Source organism: Chiloscyllium punctatum, chromosome 11, assembly GCF_047496795.1.
Source record: "Chiloscyllium punctatum isolate Juve2018m chromosome 11, sChiPun1.3, whole genome shotgun sequence".
In the NCBI taxonomy this organism is placed as follows: domain Eukaryota; kingdom Metazoa; phylum Chordata; class Chondrichthyes; order Orectolobiformes; family Hemiscylliidae; genus Chiloscyllium; species Chiloscyllium punctatum.
The window spans coordinates 96,954,237-96,966,348 of NC_092749.1; the positions used below are offsets into that span (position 1 = coordinate 96,954,237).

The window sequence follows — 12,112 nt, forward strand, 5'->3', positions numbered from 1 at the left end:
AATTGCCCAAAACCAGTAGCGGACTTTATTTGTTTTGTCACCTAGATGGATGAGCAACTCCTGACTCTTTTAAATGGCTATTTGGAGATAAAATGCTCGCACTGATTCATCTGAATTTAAAGATCCGAATCACTTTCCAAACATCTCGGATCTCTTCAGTTTTGTTTTCTGATCGAAAATGCCATTTGACTTCCCACTGGAGCAAATTGACAGCCATAATAGTCACCCTCTTGCGTCTGAGGCAGTAGGTAAGGTTGTGGATTCAATCCCTGCTCCAGAAGCCTGAACACAACATTTAGATTGACATTGCATTGTTGTACTGGCAGAGAGCCATACTGTCAGCGTTGCAGTCTATCAGGTGAGAAGTTAAACCAGTCCCATAAATTTTCTCAACATGGAAAAGAAAATTCCATTTTGACTATTTTATAAAGGATGGGAGTTCCCTAGCGTTCTGGCCAATATTTATCTTTTAATATCTGACATCAAAAGTAGATTGTCTAATTATCAGCCTGTTATTTGTGGGAGCTTGCTGTGTGCAAATTGGCAGCCCCATTTACAACACAAATTAAAGATGAAAATGGAAATTCCTCGGAAAACTCAGCAGGTCTGGCAGCATCTGTGGAGAGGAAGCAGAGTTGACGTTTCTGGTCCAGCGACCCTTCTTCAGTTTATTTTCAAATTTCCTGTGGAGATGAAAGATGCTCTATAAATGCAAGCTCACTATTTATTAATTAGCAACCTCTGCTTTTTAATGTGCCTTGGCCAAATTTACCAAAGCATATTTCCGTCTATCCATCAGGGGCAAAGGTTCTCACATAGAATCTTAGCAGTCAACTTGTACAATATATAGAGTGTTCCCATAAATGGCAACAAGGTAATGACCAGATCATTTTTTTGTGATATGAATGCAAAGTACTGTAGATCTTGGTGATCTAAAATGAATACAGAAAATGCTGGAGAAATAGAGTAGACCTGGCAGCATCCGTTGAGAGGGAAATGTTTCATGTCCAATATTTCTTAAGAATGAAAGGGACCAGAAAAGTAATGGGTTTAAACTGTAGAAAATGAGAGGAGGAGGAATAAGTGAAAATATGGTGAAGGAGTCCCAGAACAAAAGGCAAAGGGTAGTTGAGGATAGATACAGATGAAGAATGGATGTTAATGGAATGTGTTAATAGGTCAGCAGTACTGAGAGCAAATCCATGGAAACAAGTTACTGGGAGGTGGGGAACCAGTGTGCTGGAATCAAAATGTGGACAGAATTCATGGCCTGAGGTTGTTGAAATCAATGTTGAGTCCTGAAGACAGTAAGTGTATTGGTTGAAAATGAGGTGCTGTTTCTCCAGCTAGTGATAAGCTTCCTTGGACACTGCAGCTGGCTTTGGACAGAAATGTAAGCCCAACACAAAATGGAGAAACAGTCTTGTTCTCTTGCTAATGTTTCACCACAGATGTGGCCAGAACTGCTGGTTTTCTCTCACGCTCTGCTTCTATTTCAGATCTCCAGCATCTATCTATCTTTGCTGTATCTTAGTGAATCCTTTCAACATTTTAAGCACCTTGATCAGATTACATCACAATCCACTTAACTCAAGAGGATACAAATCAAGATTATGGCACTAAGATTTAACCCTTTGAATTCCAGTATTTAGGAGCAATTGAATAGATTCTGCACACAGCAAAAATGGTATCACAGAACTGAACATGATTGTACGAATCATACTCAACTGCAATGTTAGAATCAGACTGCAGAGCCTACAAATTTTGTAGTAATTATTTATCAAAGTAAAGACACAAGCTGAGCTTTTGATCCTGAACTCTTTCCAAACTTAAATTGTAACATCTGATTTCAGGGATAATTCTAAGGCTGTTTGAAAACACTGCATCTTGTATGCTGAAAATAGTGTAATTTAGAAGCTATGTTAAATGTTTCTTCAATGCAAAAATGTTTTTGATGAACTTATCCTCATCCATGATGAGAATAATAAATTACAAAACAAAGTTTTGAAGTGCTGCTACACTCAAGCAATAGCTCATTACGGATGCTGACGTTATATTTAATGTATTGCAAGATGATTTCCAGTGGCATTCCAATGAGGATACCTTCTTGCATAGTTATGGGGTGTTGTTAACAAAATATGATAGGGAATATGTAACAGGAAGTAATTGTAGCACCAAGGAAGTGAATGTTATGCATGTGACTTATAATATTTTGCTAGCACATCTCATTGCTTATAGTGGGTCAGAGGATGCAGCTTTTTGGATGTAATGGGATAGGATGACAAGTAGTCAGTGGGATCCTTGCAGGAAATGGTCACTAGCACAAGACTTTTCAAAAAATAAACATTATAGCTGTATTTTTGCCCCTTGTCCATTTATTTTTTCTCATTTTAGTCTCCTCCTCTGTCCATTCCCCTCCATCCCCTAGGCTATATAACGTTGGAATGGATGTTATTTGGCTCGAGGTCTCTGCCAATAATGTTAAGATAAAGAGTGCTAGGATGAATAAGTTTCTCTCTCTCTCTCTCTTTGCTAAGAAGTTTTCATGTTGTTTGGGGAACGATAGTTACAATCCAGTTATACTGCTACATGACTTGAAGAGAAGGTAAAAAGACATCCCTTTAAACAGAAAACAATAACATTGTGGAATTCTCTGCCATGAATTTTTTTAAAAATGGGAAATAATAGTTTCTTGCATAAAAATGAGAGAAAAGGTATTGTGACTGTGATTATGATATAGTTTTCTTCTTTATCTTCTTCAATCACTGTGGCCTTTAACACAGTGGTGACATCCTCTGTTCTAGCATTACTCTTCAGTTATACAGCTCAATTGTACTATCCTCATCTATTTCCAATTTTACTGACCCTATTGCTCATCTCTGAAAATAGTTTCTCTTCGCAGTTCAATGTCCTTGCCTACCTTTATATCCTCATTTACTTGCAGATTATCAACAACATCCAGGATGTTACATTTTCCACAAGATATTAACTAGCCCCAGCTCACCTTGACACCATTTTCTTGACACCTCCATTGCCATTTTGTTTTCACATTTTTGGTCTAATATTTTTTCTTCAATGAGCTGCACTTTGTTCAAAGTAAACATTGGGTAAATCAAAGTTGTTGTTTTCAGTCACATATCTGTGGCATATGACCATCTTCTACTGAATCATTGAAGGTGCTTTTGATTAAGCCAACCTTAATTATCCAAGTATTCTCCGGCCAGTCTCACATCTTCCACCCTTCATAACTTTGGTTCTGTAATGCAATCCATGCTCCAGAAGTCTTATCACTCATCGTATGTGTCCTTGCTGGCCTGATTGCTGATTTTCCAATGCTCCAAACCTAAACTTAACATCATCATGGTAGCTTTATGGTAGCCTTATCCGGTCTTTCATTTCACGTTAGAACTCTCCATTAAGTATAATCAGGCCTCTAATGCATGCCTTCTCTTTTCATGTCATCCCTCACTGGCAGCTATGCCTCCTTCAAGACCATCCTCAAACATCTAGCTCTTTTGATCATCACCTTCTACTTTGGCTGGGTCTTCAATTTTTTTCTGCTTACATTCCTGCAAAGTACTCTGGACCATTTTCATACATTAAAATATATAACTAGAGGTTGTTGCTGTTCACATAGAGTGAAATAATGAGGTTTGTATCTGGGCTAGGGCTGCAGTATTCTGTGACTCTATATATTTAATCGGGATAATTGTTGGGATAATTTTATGAAGCATGCAAGAGCATCAAATGTGGCAGGCAGGGTGACTGAATTATGAAGGAGCCTGAACTTTGATTTCCTGATGGCAGGTTGAGATATAGAGTTTGAATTAACAGCATGTTGTGCATCAGGACATGCTGTGGTGGATTCTCCCTTGTGGTATATTTGCATGTCATGAATTATGCATTAACATGGATCTTATTTTCTTTGCATATCCTACCTTCAAATGAAGTCAGTGACACATGAGAATTTCTTGACACCTGGTCTGTGATCATTTAAATATGATTTCCTACAGTTGGCGTTGTGTCTGAGGTTAATAGGTTTCCTTGTTAACTCAGTGGCTCAAAGGAAGGGAGCAGGAGAATGGCAGCTTACAAGAAGGCCTGGCACTTGTAAAAGCAAATCACTTGTGAGGAGTGAGGATATGGAGTGGGGTCAAAGGTATGGCAAAGTGGAAGAAGGATCCAGTGGATAACAGTGAATGAGGAATGGACCTGGGCAGTCAGTCAAGATAAGAAAATTAGGGGTCTAAAGTACAGTGTCAGTACTGTCTACATGAGCTCTGTTTGAAAATTGGTTTGCAGATTCCTTAGCTGGCTCTGCATTCACCTACAATATTTCAGTTATGCATTCAAGAAGTGGTCTTGGACAACGCCCTTTACAATGCATAAAAGGGAGGGCCAGCTGAAATTGCAAGTTCAACCATGTCCCATAGAGTGGCGAGTATCGCACAAGACTTAAAAATGAGCATTTAATTAGGTAAATGCAAAATACGTAATTGTTTCTTTCACAATAAAGGATTGTCCCTAACTACCTTTTAACCATCAATTCATGCCAACTATGAGGCATGCTAGTACATTTAGGTCTGTGACTAAGCTAGTTTCAACAAATAAAGATGATGCACACATGAATAAAGTGAAACCAACATGGGATGAAATATATATCTGTGTCATTGTTGTGCTCTCGTTTAGTCATATGTTAATAACAGTGGGGTTGGTCAGGAAAGTTTGACCAACATGCAGAATCTCCCTATTTGTCTAGAAGACTCTCTTATGGTTTGCCTGTGTCTGCTTCGCTGGTGAAACGTACCATCAGCAAGTAATGAAAATCTTCACTGCCATATTATTACACTGCCTCCCATGCTCGCTGCAAATTTTACATTTTAATTGTAATCGTGTGAGAGCCAGCAAACAACAAGATTGTGGAAATGGTGCCCACTTCCTGTTATGCCATCAGGAACATACACCAAATTAAAATTATACCCTGTAGCTTTTCTAGTAAACAAACATTTTTATACAAAATGTTGAAATAGAACAAATGGATTTGTTTGTAATGTTTTCTGACTTGAAGATTCCAGATTTGATAGTTTTGTCCTGATCTGGATTGCCAGCTTTGCTAGGATATAGATCTAGAGACGTCAGTGCATGAGCTTCTGCCGTTATAGTCCTGCCACTGGTCACAGCTCCTGCCAATATTTGCAGTATCCTGCCTTCCCTCACCAATTGGAAAAGAAGTAAATATTTCATTACTAAATTAAATACTTCCTGGACTGTTAGTCAAACAACTATTGTTTTTCCACCTTCAACATTTTTATAATTAATAAACATACCTTCAGAGAACTTTCATTAAAAATGTCTCCATGACTTTTTTTTTCTCTCCCAGGTTTGTAGCTGTGTTCTGGAAATTAATCTTTAATTCTTAACACTTCAATGCAATCCTGGATGTTTGGCTGGTCTAGTGCTGATAGATCGAGAGCGGTTGCTCTTTTCTCACCTAGAAAAATCACAAACCAGTATTATTTCAGTTGAACTTAACCTCTGATGGAATAGAGGTTGTTGGTCAGCCCGGTAGGTGGTAATTGATGAAATATTAAAACCTGGTATCTTGAGTATGTGATCTGCCTGACCCTGTTCATGCTATCCCATTTAGAAGACACTCCTATCGGAGAGAAATGTGAGAATTGTCTTAATTTGAGATCAAAAGAAATCTCTGTTTGCCGCATTCATATCGGTTACATTTTGTAGTTAGATGGCAGACAAGCATAGGAAAATAATCAGCAAAGTTGCAAAATTGCATCCATTTTCTTGAAAGAAAGAACTTGCATTTAGTTGTAGCTTTTTTATGCCCTTGGGGCAACACAAAGAATTTAACGGCTGGTACAGCAATGTTAAATTGAAGTTACTGTTGTAATGCAGTGAATGCAACAGCGTAGATTCCACAAACAGTTGATGAGATATATTAATCTGTTTAAATGATATTGTTTGTAGGATAAGAACTACTCAACTTCAGATAAAACTGAAGGATCTTTTACATCCATCTAATAAGGCAGACTGGGTCTTGATTCACCAATTCTTTGAAGGACAGTATCTCTGACAATAAAGCACAGTTATAATACTGCACAGAAGTATTAGTTTATGTGTTCAAGTCCCTGTAGTGGGGCTTGAACACACAGCTTCTGACTCAAAAGCAGTGCTGTATCAGATCATTGTAAAATTTATAAGTCCACAGCTTTAAAGTGATTCTGTAACCTGATTTTGAATCTACATCATCTGGCCTCAGAATAAAGTGGAACCAACTGTACCAAGATGATACCTGGATTAATGGTTGAAATTCCAGTGAAGGGAGGGAGTATGGAAAACTACTAAATTCATTCAAATTTTGAGGAGGGACACTTTGAGAATTTCAATTAGCATCCAGATGTTTTAACCGCATTTCATTTATGCTGTTGTAAAATTCAAGTCTTGAATATATTTTGTACTTTTGGCTTATTCTCATTATTTTGGGGTGGGCAGGACATGGAAGTAATATCTTTCCTAATGAAGGGCTTTTGCCTGAAACATCGATTTTCCTGCTCCTCGGATGCTGTCTGTCCTGCTGTGCTTTTCCATCACCACTCTAATATTGACTGTAATCTCCAGCATCTGCAGTACCCACTTCTGCCATTGAGTAATATCTAGGGGCAATTCTTCCATTTCTATCCACACTTAATCAAATAGAACTTATATCACCTGAGGTTGGATACCCAGTCAAGGTCCCGAAAATAAGCAAGGCAAAGATAATCCATATCTGATTGTGTTTGTCAATATGAGAATTGACTTCCTTAGAAGGAGGTAGTTCACAAAATAAAAAAATTATCCTTGTCCCTTCCAAGATCTTACAGTCTCCATAATGCTGCGTGCTGCTAATAGATGCCAATGGAATGGGGCAAGTATCTGTGAAGTGTCCTGATGGAAATTAAACCTGATCATGTCAATGGCACCCTCTTACTGAGATTTGATGCTGGGCCTGTGTCAATTGCCTTCAACAGCAGCTGAGAATCTTACTGCATCATATGCCTGCTGTCAGACATGAATCTCTGAGGTTAAGACCAGTCAGTTTCTAACATCAATAATATTTAATTATCAACCTCATACCAACTCCCATCAGCCCATCACTCTATCAAGCATTGCCTTGTTTTTAAAGATTCTTGCCCGCGTGTTCAAATTCCTTCATAGCCTCACCCCACCCACCCGCAACTTTCTCCAGCCATACAACCTTCCAAGAACTCTCTTCCAATTTGGGTCAGTATGGCTTCAGCTGTCTCAGACCTCAGCTCTCGAATTACCTCCCCATCTCTCTCTCCTTGTTTAAGACCCTCATTAAACCCTACCACTTTGAGAAAGATTTTAGTCATCTGGCTTAATATCTCTTTGTGATTTGGTATCATATCTTGTGAGATTACTTCTCTGCAGCCTCTTTGGCCATTTTATAACATTAAAGTATAAAAACAGGTCATTATTGTCATGCCATTGTTGTTTTAAATGCTAATATTAAGTATTGTCTTCAGAACATTAAAAAATAGCATCAGAGTAACTGAAACAGTACTTTTTAGATCAGATCCTAGTGACATTTTTTCTATAACAATAGGGTTGAGTTATGAATTGTGATGGGGAAAATGTGAAAAGATGGAAATGTAATAAAAGTGTGTGCAAAATGCATTATGTATTTAGAATGTAAAACAATTTTCCCCCACCTTTTGTTCAAATGAGCCTTTTTTTGTGACAATTCACGTTTGCCTCTTCATACTTGTTCATAAATTCAAGTCCCAGTCCAAAGATTTGAGCAGATAATCTGTGGTGCTGTTCCTATGCAGTACTCAGGAAATTTTGCTGTGAAGGAATTGCTTTCATCAAGAAGAGACACCAAGCATCTCTGATGGATATAAGAGACCACATGGTAATGATTAAGAGTAGAGGGTTAGCCCTAGTGTCCTGTTTAATATGTGTTCCTCAATCAATGTGACTAAAATATATGTCCCAATCATTTATCATATTCCTGTTTGTACTGTATTTCTTACAATAGTGGCTGCATTTCAGAAGGAATTTCATTAGCTATAAAGCATTGTGAGGAACCCTGAAGATTTGAAAGGAGTTCTGTTTATTTTTTTGTATTGTCCTTTTCTTTCTATTTGTTTGTCAGTCTATCTACCTCTTACTGCCACTTTTTCTGTTTGTAACTATTTGTCCTTCCTGCTGTCATCCAGTCTTACTTCCTTTCTTTTGCTGCTTCCTTCCTTCCTCGTAATGGAGGTGGAAATGACATGGGTGGAGGGGGATGACATATGGTAGGCAGGAAGCTGGGGTGAGATGGGAGGGTGGGTTTAGAATGGAGGGCGAGAGGAAGACAAGCAGTTTTAGGGAAGATGCGAGAGGCAGCCAAGCATGGAAGAGAGAAGGGCAGAACCTCCAAGAAGGGGTGGAACTACCTGGGGATTATGGAAATGGGGTGGTATGGGAAGGATGGATGTGAGATAGCATAGAAGGAAGAGATACAATGAAAGTTGATGTTGGAATTGGGATGATAGGAGAAGGATTAAAGGAACGGATGGAAATGGGATGAGAAGGATATGAGAAGGATGGAATAGCATAGAAGATGGATTTAAGATCTATTGTTTCAACAAAGAAATTAATTTCTCTGCAAATATTTTGCAGGCATCTCAGTTTTATTTGATACCAACTACTGTTAGTGGAGAGGATAACTGCAATTCATGTATGATGAATGATGTTGTTGCATATTAGGCTTCAGTGTGCTGGCAAGTCTGGAGTCCTTGAAATGAAAGCTTACCTGATGTAAGACTCCATAGCTGACATTTAAGAATAGAAACTGAGCTTGTGGGACACATCTCGAAAACACTGATATTTATTTAGATGTTTGGCATCTCTTTTCAGAATGGGAAGTCAGTACAGCCGACACAGACACACAGGGGAGCCCGTTCAAAAACTGGCTTCTTTCTTAGTGCATTCTTGACAATCATCCAGATGCAGTTTCTCTCTCCCCTCTGCTAATTAAAGTCAGTAATATAGGGTTGACTGGCTTGAAAGCAGATCTGTGGTTCCAAGTTTTACCAAGTTCCAAATTTTAAAAAACTCAGATTATATTCATTTGTGAAATAGAAGAACTGACAGGGCCTCATGTAACCCGCAGCCGTATGAATCAAGTATGTCGTAGCTAATCGCCAGAATCCCTGTAGGGATCAGAGGCTAGGATTCTGTATGAGTTCTTACATCGTTGTTTAGGAATTTGCAGTTTGAATCTGCAGACACAAAACATAATGCACTTGACCTGAGAAACTCTTCGATGATATTCAAAGAGATTAAGTTCAGAGGTCACCTTTCATTTCTGATAATTTGATATTAAAAGAGAAAATAAAATCTTGAAATAATTTTTTCTTTAATCATAGAACAAAGACTTGCAATTATATGAAGTACTTTTGAATTGTAGTCACTGTTGTAATGTCAGAAATGCAGCAGCCAACTTGCACACAGCAAACTTCCACAAATATCAGTTAGATAATGACCAGATAATGGCTCTGGTTGAGAGAGAAATGTTGACCAGAATATGAGGAAGACATATTCTGCTCCCTTTTGAAAATAGTATATTGGTATATTTATGGGTTGATGGGGCCTTAATTGTACATCCCACCCAAAATGCAGCACCTTCAAGAGTGCTGCAGCTTCTTGGCATTATATGGTAAGTGCCAGCACGGATTTTCAGCTCTTCAACATACAACCTTCTGCCTCAGAGTCAAGACTTTGAATCTGAGCCATGGCTGGTGCTGAAATAATTGCGGGGGCTGATGCAAAAATTTTACTTAGATCAGCATAGCGATGCTTTGTGTGAGTAGGTGAGCTATATATATATACTTTCTTCATCACATATATCTCTGGCTGATATGGTAAAAGGGATGACAACTTTTTAAAAATGTGAGCAAGAGAAAGCATTTACTTTGATTGGAAGCTCTGAGTTGCCTGTATTTATCCTGGCACAGGAACAAGTATCAGGCAGTGTTTTCTGGTCTCATAGATGCTATAAGCCTTCCTGGCCTGTTGAAACAGCCAAGCAGGAAATCAATTGCAGCTGAATGGGCATGGTTTCCATATAGAGTATAAACAAATCTCCCTGCTTTGAACAAACGCTTGCTCTTGGTCATCGAACCATTATCTTGCAATTGCTTAGTTTTCAGAACTCACAGTTAATTGGTTGAACACTCTCTCCCATATTTTCAAGGAGAAGGAAATTTTACTCTGTTTTAAATGTGTCTGTTGCTTGTCTCTAGTCACGCAGTGTCATGCTCACCTTCCATCTGAGCAACAATGCCAATACACGCAAACCCAAGATTTACTGATCTGTCGTGCTCATATCCAAGTTCATGAGTAACCTGGTACATTCCACACAAAGTGACAATCACCTAACCTTCTAGCCACATGACTGTAACTGACATCACAAGACTTTGTAATATATTCCCTAATGTCGGTTGGAAAGGAATTTATAAGACAGTTATACAGATTGGGGAAATCTGTAAAAATAACTTTGTCTGTTTGGCACTGGTAGTGATCAAGTTGTTGGAGAGAATCCTGAGGGACAGGATTTACATGTAATTGGAAAAGCAAGGACTGATTAAGGATAGTCAATATGGCATTGTGCATGGGAAATCATGTCTCACTAACTTAATTGAGTTTTTGAAAAAATAATGAAGAGGATTGATGAGGGCAGAGTGGTGGACATGATCTATATGGACTTCAGTAAGGCGTTTGGCAAGGTTCCTCGTAGTAGACTGTTTAGCAAGGTTAGATCACATGGAATACAGGGAGAACCAGCCATTTGGATACAGAGGCTAGTTCAGAGGGTGATAGTGAAAGGTTGCATTTCAGACTGGAGGCCTTTGACCAGTGGTATGGCACAAAGATTGGTGATGGGTCCGCTGCATTTCATCATTTATATAAAATATTTGGATGTGAACACAGGAAGTATGGTTAGTAAGTTTGAAAATGCCATCAAAATTGGAGATGTATTGGACAGTGAAGAAGGTTACCCGAGAGTACAATGGGATCTTGATTAGATGGGCCAATGGGCTGAGGTGTGTCAGATGAATTTTAATTTAGATAAATGTGAGGTGCTGCATTTTGGAAAGGCAAATCAGGGCAGAACGTATACACTTAATGGTAAGGTCATGGGGAGTGTTTCTGAACAAAGTGCAGGTTGGAGTGCAGGTGCATCATTCCTTGAAAGTGGAATCGCAGATAGGCAGGATAGTGAAGAAGGTGATTGGTATGCTTTCCTTTATTGGTCAGTGCTTTGAGTATAGGAGTTGGGAGGTCATATTGCAGCTGTACAGGACATTGATTAGGCCACTTTTGGAATACTGCATGCAGTTCTGGTCTCCTAAAGGGTTCACAAAAGATTTGAAAGGATGTTGCCAGGGTTGGAGGATTTGAGCTATAGGAAGAGGCTGAGTAGGCTGGGGCTATTTTTCCTGGAGCATCGAAGGCTGAGGGGTGACCTCATAGAGGTTTCTAAAATATGAGGAGCATGGATAGGGTAATTAGACAAGGTCTTCTCCCTGGGGTAGGAGAGTCCAAACCTTGGAGGCATAGGTTTAAGGTGAGAGGGGAAAGATTTAAAAGGTACCTAAAGGGCAACTTTTTCACGCAGAGGGTGGTGCGTGTATGGAATGAGCTGCCACGGAAGTGGTGGAGTCTGCTGCAGTTACAGTCAATTCTGCTGTAATGTGGTAGTTCCATTCTCATGTAATCCCATGTTATAAGAAAATTGTGTACCAGCAGCACCATTTAAACCAATGGAGTTGAAATTGCATTATAACCAATACACGCTTTAAAAGTCCGCGCTGTAGAAACAGTGTCCCAACTCATCAATCGTTTTGTAGTGAATTCACATTAATGAAACGTGCATTATAGCAGAACAACCTGTACAACATTTTAAGGGCATTTGGATGGGTATATGAATTGGAAGGGTATAGAAGGATATGGGTCATGTACTGACAAATGGGACTAGATTAATTTAAGATATCTAATCAGCATGGATAAGTTGGACCGAAGGATCTATTTCCGTGCTGTA

The 12,112-nt window shown here is 38.9% G+C and overlaps 1 protein-coding gene across 1 annotated transcript in view; it reads left to right on the forward strand.

The window, feature by feature from the left end:
- Positions 1-315: 315 nt before the first annotated feature.
- LOC140483239 (pleckstrin homology domain-containing family G member 1-like) overlaps positions 316-12,112 on the forward strand; it is a 212,757-nt gene continuing 200,960 nt past the window's right edge. The window contains exon 1 of the mRNA XM_072581337.1: positions 316-358. The gene's annotated coding sequence lies outside the window, so the exon portion shown is untranslated. The remainder of the gene's footprint in view (positions 359-12,112) is intronic.